At 57.4% G+C, this 10261-nt stretch overlaps 1 protein-coding gene across 4 annotated transcripts in view; it reads left to right on the top strand.

Annotated features, from left to right (window-relative positions):
* strbp (spermatid perinuclear RNA binding protein) overlaps positions 1-10261 on the top strand; it is a 74321-nt gene that overhangs the window by 27261 nt on the left and 36799 nt on the right. The gene's annotated exons all lie outside the window — the stretch shown is intronic.

The raw sequence follows: 10261 nt of genomic DNA, 5'->3' as shown, positions 1-10261 counted from the left end.
ATGGGAGTAACTTTGACGAGCTGCGTGGTGAAAAGATGGTGGGGTCTTTTAAAGAGGCGATGACACCTTTCTTCCCTCGCTCCCCCCGCCCCCCTGCGAGCTCGCTCACGGCCACCCGCGCTGCGCCGCGCCGAGGGCGTGCCCGTCCGCCCCGCTTTCCGGGGGAGGGAACGAGCGCAGCCCAGCTACGGCTCACTGGAAGAACACGCGGCGCCAAGTAGCCATGGCGACGGTTCCCACGGGAAAGCTGTCGCAAGGCCGGGCTGTCACATCTCCTTTTCCGTGCGGAAGGGTGGCGGTCGTGCCTGCGCGGAAGAGAGCGTCCGTGGGGGCGCGGCGGTGGGGGGGTGGCGGGTGGCGTGGGGGGGGACCCTCAGGACCGCAGGCTTTGCTGAGGCAGGCTCGTTCGGCTGCGCTCCTCCCCCGCTCCGCGCGGCTATTCTAGTTTTCGCACCGCTTTGGCTTTTTCCCCGAGCGCGCCGGGGGGCTGAGGGATCGGTGAGGCTCTTTTCGGCGAGGCGATAAGCGGGATAAGGTGCTGCAGCAGAGCCCCCCCCCCCCCCCCCCCCGTCACCCTCGCCGTTTCTCTGAGATAGCATCTGAGTCCCAGCCCCCCCGCCCGGCCCCGCCCGGCCCGGGCCTCATTAGGCATGTGCAGATGCGCGCTCTCCAGGCCTCTCTCTCCAGTGGTTGTGCTTGCTGATTAAGCTGCAGATTGGAGTGGAGCTGAGCCGGTCTGTGCTCGTGGGAGAGCGTGTTTCCCGGGTATCCTGGCACAGGCGGGCTGCTTCACCCAGCAGCCTGGTACTTCCTGAGTGCCCGGGGCTCCCCGGGCTGCCCAGGCTGCCAGCGCGGCACTGAAACGCTGGAGACCCCCGGGTGGGAACCCAGAGAGCAGGAACCCAGAGAGCAGGGACCCAGCGAGCAGGTACCCAGCGAGCAGAAACCCAGAGAGCAGGAACCCAGAGAGCAGGAACCCAGAGAGCAGGGACCCAGAGAGCAGGGACCCAGAGAGCAGGGACCCAGAGAGCAGGGACCCAGAGAGCAGGGACCCAGCGAGCAGGGACCCAGAGAGCAGGGACCCAGAGAGCAGGGACCCAGAGAGCAGGGACCCAGCGAGCAGGGACCCAGAGAGCAGGGACCCAGCGAGCAGGGACCCAGAGAGCAGGGACCCAGAGAGCAGGGACCCAGAGAGAACCGCCCAGTCGAATGAGCAGCGCACGCGCCCCTGCGCCCCTGTGCCCCCGTGCCCCCTCGCCCCCTGCGCCCCCGTGCCCCTGTGCCCCCGCGCCCCCCGCGCCCCTGCGCCCCCATGCCCCTGTGCCCCCGCGCTTTCTGCATCGCTGCCTGTCTAACAGCAGAATGGATCTGTCTGATGGATTCAGGGACAGGAGCCAGATGGAGTATGGGATATGGAGTTGGGGGCGGTGTAGGTCGGCCGTTGTGATTGGACGGGGGCGCGCCGTTTCCTCGGATGCTGCTGCCAGCGCTGCCCTTCTCTCTCCGTACAGCAAGCCTTCCTGTCGCTAATAAATTGCTCTTGTTGAGCTGGGCTTCCAAATTGACCTGGAATGAATAGATCCACTGATCTGCTCTGACTGCAGCCAAGCTGGGACATGCAGTGCACACACAAGCATTAAATCCACATGAGTGCACACACACACACACACACTCACACTCATAATTACAGCCACACACACACACACACACACACATTCATAATTACAGCCACACACACACACTCATAATTACAGCCACACACACACACACAGCCACACACACACACACACACACACACACACACACACACACACACGCACACACGCGCGCGCGCACAGTGAAGTGCAGTTGGTGTGAGCTGCGTGCGGTGCGGCGCTGAACAGGAGCAGATGGCTGTGCGGGGTCTTGTGAAGCTGCTGCACAGGGTTGGCTTGGGTGAGGAGAGGTGCGGCTGTGCATTCAGATACCTCCCCGTATGTACTGTGCAGATCAGCAGCAGCCATCGTCCTGTACAGTAGCAGCGCTGTTTCTGAAAAACGGCGTTCATGGACGGCTGTTTCCCTCCTCCGGTACAGATGAAAGCAGGAAGCCGCTGTCGCGCAGAAATGGAGGGCGAGGTGAGGGCGAGCTGTCGGCCGGCGTGGAGGCGGTCCCCGGTCGGCCCGCGGTCGGCCCTCCCGCACCGCACCGCTGAAGCGGCAGGAGCGAACACCGCGCGCCCAGCCGCCGGACCCGCTGATAGGAGAGCCGGGGAGGAGCCCGGGGAGACGCCAGCGCGCTGATATCCAGGGCTCTGTCCCATTAGCACGTTAGCGGAGGCCCTAATCCTCTGCAGAAGGGCCGCGCTCTAAGCCGGTGTTTGGTAATTGAAATGGCTGTGTTGGGCCCGTGGAGGAGTGGTATTTACAGACGCTCCCCGGGGACGGGCAGCATGCTGAAATTCCTCCCGTCTGTGTTTGTGCAGGTGACATTTAGTGTGCAGATTCTACACTCATCTCCTTATAAACAGACAGCAGGAGCAGAATACCACAGTCCTGAACTCCGCTTCAACCTTTTTTGAAGTAACAGAAAAAAAAGCAGCCGTCAGTAATTCAGGACACGTTTCGGCAGAAATGGAGACGGCAGACGGCCGACGCTGCCGTGGAAACGGACGTCTGATGGATTGTTTGCACCCGCCGTTTGATCCGCCGTTGCCGCGGCGCCCTGTCGGAGCGGGGGCCGCCCAGGTCCTCTTTCCTCGGGTGGAGCGACGCGCCCGTCGTGGTGGCGGGCAGGCGGGCGGGGGCGGCCTCGTTGCCCGCTGTTGACCCCGGGCCGGCGAGGAAAAGTCAAAAGCTAACGGGAACCTGTGAGAAATCCCACCGCAGCGCCTGCTGCAGAACAAACACCCCCCGCCTGCCAGAGCCACGCACGCGGGGCACGAAGGAGGCCTGACTGTCCCCCCCGTCCTCCCGTCCCCCCCATCCCCCCGTCCCCCCGTCCCCTCCTCTTTCAGTGTTTGGCAAACGTACAGAGAGCTCTGGGGCGGTGGAGGCTTTTCCAGGATTTTCAAAAGGGTGTTTTACCTTTATTCTGAGCGCCATTAGCATGTTTGTCAAAAAGCCCGGCCGAAACAAAAAGCCTCTTTGACCAGCTTCTAAAAAGCCTCCGTTAATCTCCCAGCTAAAAGCTCCCTGCCTGAACCCTGGGTCCTCCTCCCAGCTGTGGCCCGCTTCTCTAATAGGCTTGTGGGTCTGTTACCAGGGCCAGGGAGACCAGACCTCAATCAAATTAAAATGTTCATTCTTAATATGAGAGCATTTTCTCTTGACACAGTGTCTGGGCAGATGTGGGGTTCATACCCAGGGTGGCGTGAGACAGCGCTGTGCCACTTTAGCCTAGCGGCCACAGGAAGTGGGACCTGCCAGGTCACCAACAGCACAGAACTGGGCCCCCTTTAGCCTAGCAGGAACAGGAAGTGGAACCTGCCAGGTCACCAACAGCACAACACTGGGCCCCCTTTAGCCTAACAGCAACAGGAAGTGGAGCCGGACAGGTCCGCACAGTGCTGGGCCCCTTTAGCCTAGCGGCCACAGGAAGTGGAGCCCGTTGGATCACAGAGAACAGTGCTGGGCCCCTTTAGCCTAGGGGCCACAGGAAGTGAAGCCCGTCGGGTCACAGAGAGCCCAGCGCTGGGTGACGTAGCGCTTCCCAGATGGCGCGCATCGCGGCGCTCGCTCGCCGCACGAGCTTCCAGGAGTGAAAGCGGCGGACGCGGTCGTCAGACCGAGGGTCCGTCAGGCTAATTGCGTCCTCGCTGTTGTGCTGGGGCTGGTGTGAGAGCCTTCGGGGAGCTGGAGAAAATAACAGCGCAGGCATTAACGGCCGCGTGCTCTGTTTAATTAGCTCTGCTCTCTGCTTTCTCATTAAGCAGGCTGAGCCTCAGCATCTTCTGCAGAGGAGCGCTGTGAGTGTGTGTGTGCGTTTGTGTGTGTGTGTGAGTTTGAGTGTGTGATTGTGTGTGTGTGTGCGTTTGTGTGAGTGTGTGAGTGTGTGAGTGTGTGAGTTTGAGTGTGTGTATGATTGTGTGTGTGTGTGTGTGTGCAGTTGTGTGAGTGTGTGAGTGTGCGTGCGCCTGCGCATGCGTGTGTATGTGTGTGGCCAGTCGTACTGGTGAAGGCTGCTCATGTCTGAGGGGACAGAATGGGGGAGTTTAGTTGGAGGAAAGCGTTTAAAGCTTTGAGTAGAAGCGGAGTGTCTCTCTGCACAGCAGGAGTCCTCCGTCTTCCTGCGGGTCAGCAGCCCCCCCCCCCGCCTTCTTATCCATACCTGCCCCCTGGCCAATCACAGCACAGCATTGAGACTTGACTGCCCCTGCATTTCCGTCTCTAACATTGGCAGAGCAGTTCCCCCTTTGATGTGATCCCTTCCCCACAAGCTCAATCAGGATGTACAAAAGCATACAGATTCATATCTGGGTATCTCTCCATGTGGGCCAAATATTTGAAGGGTCATTTTCGACAGGTGGAATTTTCACAGATTGTGGAAGCGTGTTGTCCCAGGAGACTTTCGGAATCAACCAGATATTTCAACAAGAGGCTATTTAAAGATTAATACTTTTGCGGTAACAGTCTGTAGGCAGTTCGATTCTGTAATTGGGGCTCTTCAAAGGGTTTGACTGTGCCGCGGTGCGTTTCTATTTCTGCGGATATGGAAGGAGTGGAGAGGGGTTGTTCAGACGAGCCCGTTTCTGTACCAGCCCGCCGCGTGCCTTCTCCCGTGTCTGAACTGAGAGGATGAAACGTTCGGCTCTGCCCGCGCTTGTCCATCATCATCATCATCATCATCACTCTCTCTCTCCACTTCGATGAGAGAATCTGTCTGCATAGAGTGGCTCTAATCATATAATCAGTGATTTTTCTTCTCATCGAGAGAATCTACATTTCTCGAGTGGTCTGTTGGTAAGGCGCAGTATGTAAGCATGCTGTGTTCCTCTCTATATGAGCTCTTTGTATGGAGCTTTTTTACCGATGCTCGTGGAGCCACAGTCATAACTCATAGCGAGCTGATGGGATTTTTTCGCTGCCAGAGAAGGTATTGAAGGAAGATGAAAAGCGGAGAGAGGAAAACGGGAGAGATGGGGGGCCGTACGGGAGAGGTCGTCTGTATTTACATTTCCCCGTACGGCCCAGGAGAGGCCGCTGAGCTGTGGGTGAGCCGCCGCTCTTATTTATGTGATCAGATCAGCTCTGAGGGACCAGAGGGGAGCCAGCGGCCTCTTCCAGTCACGGGCCGAGGCTCCTCACCAGGCCCGCCTCCCGCTTGTGTGGAAGTGGATTAGCGGGAGTGGGGAGGGGGGGGGCCTGCGTCGCGCTACAGCAGGTGGGGCTTATCTAAAGATGGGAGTCCTTCTTAAGTGGCGGCATTTCCCCTCGATCCTCGCTGATAAACTGGATTCCGTGCAGACTCTGGATTGCAGTGCATTGTGGGTAATGTAGTACTGCCCGATCCCCTGACAGCAGGCCGGGACCCTGCTGCCATGGAGATGACACGTCCGTCATCCATCATTCATGCGGTCTCCCGCCTCAGTCCCCGCCCCCTCCAGACAGCTCTGCGCAGCCGGTCTGACCTGGATAAACACGGACCGCAGAAGAAACCAGCGGCTTTATGAATAATGTATCCCCCGAGCGGGTGAGGGGCGGAGGAGCCGGCAGGTCGAGGCGCTTTTAAAGTCCTCAGCAGCCCCCGCGCAGGGAGGCCGCCGCGGAGCGCATCGCCGTGGAGGAAGGGAATTTGCGAGCGCCGTCCTGAGCCTGTAACAACGCGGCAGAGATGTGCTCGGTCCTGACCACTCCCCGGGTTTGCGTATGCTGAACGCCCACTGCGTTAACGCTGCAGTGTCCCCTCTGCAGGACATGCCACCGGACGTGTGCAGAGTACTGAAAAACAGAGAGAAAGCGCAACGATGGCGTCGAGTGTCGCGCGTGCGGGGTGCTGCTGAAAAACATGGGCCTAATGAGGAACCAATCAGAGACCGGCGCACGGAGAGGGGCGGTTTTATTTCTGCGGGGAAAACAGAGCTGTCGTTAGAACGACCGCAGGGGGCAAAGAGGCAGAATTATTTTGACATTTTCTGGAAAGGTGTCATCGCAGTCATTATGCGGGTAATGGATTTCTCCCTCGCGGTCCCACGGCCGTACCCAGGGCAGTAAAGTGAGTCAGGTCTGCTCCGTGCCGGGGGTGACCCGGCCTGAATGGCGCTGATCAGTACTATCAGCGTCCCCCCGTCGAAATCCCCGCCACGCGCCGTGTTCATCAGCAGAAAAGCGTGTCCTCGTTTCTCCTCCAGATGGACGTGGGCGTGGACCGTTCAGAGCGGCTGGGAAGGGCTTCCGCGGAGCTGCGTTATTTAATCGCGCGCGTGCAGCTGGATGCTCAGGCGCTCGGCGGTGCGGCCGCCGCGCTGCCTGCGCAGAAAGGCAGTCCCCGTCGCGTGCTTTTCGGAAGCGCTCGTTTCCCGCGCGGCTGCCAGCTCCTTTGAGCCGCGCAGCTGGCTTTGCCCGCGCGCGTCCGTCCCGTCATCCAGGGAAACCATTTTGGAACCGAATGAGAGCGTGTTATGAAAATGCGCCATGTTATGGTTTATTGAACAGAAAATGTCATCTGCGCTGAGACACGGCAGCCGCATAACGCAGTGAGAATTCTGTGAAATGGGCGTTGGCGATGTGGCCCTTCTCAGGAAGAAGACAAACGGTGGCCTTGCGTTTCCTATGAACTGAATTTCTTCACTCTCCGAAGAAAGAAGAAGAATGTGTACTAAAAAATATTTTAGTTGCTTGCTAGGTAGCCAGTGGAGTCAGCTAATACACGCTAAGAGTAACTGTGAAAGCTAACCTGTCTAATCTATGCAAAACACTGTCACACTTCCACCCTGCTTTCTTTGGCATAGATGGCACTGGTTCTCTCTCTCTTCCTCTTTATCTCTCCTCCCTCCCTTCCTCCCCCTCTCTCACACATGAACACACTCACACCAAACACGAACACACCACACACAGACACAGACATCCACACACACCCTGGTATTAATATTTATAATCTGGTTGGCTAAATTATTCAAATACTGGTGTTGTTGAACTTGATAAAGAATATTGGGGTGAATTGTACTTGGGTATTGTAGTATTTGTTTATAAATGAAAAAGCAGATAACTAATGCTATGGACTGAAGTGGCCCTTTTGAAGAGCGGAGGTGGTGTGTGGTCTCAGGGCTGTGATGGGTAGAAGCCAGGTGCGCAGTTCCTCAGCTCAGTACACTGCGTGCGGCTGTGTTTGCGCTGTGTGGCAGTAGCGTGTGAGGGAGGACAGCCGCTCCACACTCAGAACAGGTGAAAGCTCGGGGGGGAGCCCGCTTCCTCATAGTGACACATTCCTCCTGAGGGTGGCTGTTTGCCCTCCCCCACCTCCCCCTGCAGCGGAGCATCGTTGCCGTGCACCGCGTCCCGCCGCGCCCTCCTCTGACCCCCCCCCCCCGCAGCGGCGCGAGCTCGCCGGGCCCCGGCGTGCCTGGGGAGCCTCGCGGTCGTCTCAGGGCTTGGGGACACGCCAAAGCCGACCGCGGCGCGAGGGATGACTAGAGAGCAGATCTGGCCTGAGTTCAGCAGGAGCCTGGCCTGGGCGTGCAGGAGGCTCCCTGCCACTCCGGTTTCTCCTGCTGTTCAGCTCCTCCTGTACAGCTCCTCCTGTACAGCTCCTCCTGTACAGCTCCTCCTGTTCAGCTCCTCCTGTACAACTCCTCCTGTTCAGCTCCTCCTGTTCAGCTCCTCCTGTACAGCTCCTCCTGTACAGCTCCTCCTGTACAGCTCCTCCCGTACAGCTCCTCCTGTACAGCTCCTCCTGTACAGCTCCTCCTGTTCAGCTCCTCCTGTACAGCTCCTCCTGTTCAGCTCCTCCTGTACAGCTCCTCCTGTACAGCTCCTCCTGTTCAGCTCCTCCCGTACAGCTCCTCCCGTACAGCTCCTCCTGTACAGCTCCTCCTGTTCAGCTCCTCCTGTACAGCTCCTCCTGTTCAGCTCCTCCTGTACAGCTCCTCCTGTTCAGCTCCTCCTGTTCAGCTCCTCCTGTACAGCTCCTCCTGTTCAGCTCCTCCTGTACAGCTCCTCCTGTACAGCTCCTCCCGTTCAGCTCCTCCTGTACAGCTCCTCCTGTACAGCTCCTCCCGTACAGATCCTCCCGTACAGCTCCTCCCGTACAGCTCCTCCTGTACAGCTCCTCCTGTACAGCTCCTCCTGTTCAGCTCCTCCTGTACAGCTCCTCCTGTACAGCTCCTCCTGTTCAGCTCCTCCTGTACAGCTCCTCCTGTTCAGCTCCTCCTGTACAGCTCCTCCTGTACAGCTCCTCCTGTTCAGCTCCTCCTGTTCAGCTCCTCCTGTTCAGCTCCTCCTGTTCACCTCCTCCTGTACAGCTCCTCCTATACAGCTCCTCCTGTACAGCTCCTCCTGTACAGCTCCTCCTGTTCAGCTCCTCCTGTACAGCTCCTCTCATTGATGGTGCTGATATGGGCCCAATCAGAAGCAGCCACTTGTCTTTCTGTAGTGGGTTCACTTCAGTTTCTGCAGCGTAGAGTAAGAGAAAGGTCAAGAGCGCATATTTCTGGCTCCATAGCGTGGGCCAGATTGAACCAAATTAAGACGCCCTTTTTGCTCAACCCACATTTGTAAGGGGGGAAAAGAAAATTTGTTACGACGAACTAAAGTTGTTTGGATTACTATTAAAGCCTGCTGCCGCTACTGCTACCGTTTCTGTTAATACTACTAAACTGACCCTTGAACTGAAGTTCTCTCTCCGTGCTATTAGACGTTTTGTCATCCTGTGTAATAGCTTTGGTAAATGCACTTGAGGACCCGTGCCCTGTGAAGAGGAGAATGAGCAGGGATTATGCTGACACTGTTCCCAGTGTGTGTAGAGTTAGGCGAGTGGAAGGGAAGTGCTGTGCAGCGCTAGGTCCCGCGCTTATCTTATCAACCAAGACGAAACAAAAGCTCATAATAAATGAAGTCTAAAGCATATCATTGCTACATGCCGTTGCCCTGGAGTGCATCTGGGTGTATCTGTGCGCACACACCCCGGTGTTGGACCACTTCCTGTTACTGCTCACGGAAAAAGTGGAGTCCAGGTGTTAGAGGCCAAAGGTCTTCGCTTCACTTTTAGACTTTCATTTTTATCTGTGGTGAGAGAAAAGGGGGGGGGGGGGGCTGAACTGAGCAGAGGGAGCTGGTACAGTCACTGGTCTCGCTACTGCCTCCTAGAGCCCGGTTGCTTCACTGCGCTCTGTTTGCCAGCTGAAATGGCCGTGGGCTGGTTTGAGCTGACGCCTGCGGTGCCAGGACGTCTCTGCTGATATCTGCTGTGTCTCTGAGTGAAGGACAGCGGCCGCTCGCCTCCGCCGCCTTGCAGTGAAAACCCAAACTGGGCTTCCTGCCCGGAGAGGACGCAGTTTGCCCTGCGCATTTTAACACGTTTTCAGTGGGCAGAAGGTAGAAAAGCTTGGCTTACAATCCTGATGGCTATTTCTGGTTGAGGGTCTTCTGCCGTTCTTCTGTAACGTAGTTCCTTGCTTACAGGCAGGCGGGCTGACCAGAGGAGGGGTCCTTCATTTTGTTTTGTGGTACATGATGTGTCTTGTGCGTGAATCACTCTCCGTCGAATCATAACACTTTAGCTTGTGTCTCTGAGGTGCGGAATTAAAAGAGCATAAATTGATTGGCCCACAGTAAGAATTCCCCGGCCAATCAGCTGCTCCCAGAGCACACGCCCGCACGGACCGAAGGCTTTACGTGTCCTCGCTCAGCAATTAATATTTTCTCTAATGAGTACTGTGGCTGGAATATGCCTGCATTGGAGCCAGCGAGGATCGATGGTGGGCTCTCAGGCACGGGGGCAGTGGAAGGGGAGCAGGCGGGGGGCGGGGCTTTCAGGGTGAACCAGGGGTCAGGGACGCATTTGCCAGATTGGGGGGAGGGGTTTACGCTCCCTGACCCCGACCCCTTCCCCTGCCCTTTTGACTTCTGCAAGCGTCTCAGTGTCGCGCCTGATCATCTGAAGCTTGATCTCACCAGGGAAATTACATTCGGAAATGCACTGAATTCATGTAGATAATTGGTTGAACTTTTAACGATTCCAGTTCCCTTTGATCCACGCGTTGTTCCATGTGAAATGTCTGGGCGTACGCAGGTGAAGCGCGTAGCGGTGTTAGCGGCTAGCTCGCGCGCCCGTTTGATGGAGGCAG

This window comes from Anguilla anguilla, chromosome 14 (genome assembly GCF_013347855.1).
Source record: "Anguilla anguilla isolate fAngAng1 chromosome 14, fAngAng1.pri, whole genome shotgun sequence".
Taxonomy (NCBI): domain Eukaryota; kingdom Metazoa; phylum Chordata; class Actinopteri; order Anguilliformes; family Anguillidae; genus Anguilla; species Anguilla anguilla.
Note: the sequence above shows the minus strand (reverse complement) of the source record. Positions and strands in the feature narration are given on the sequence as shown.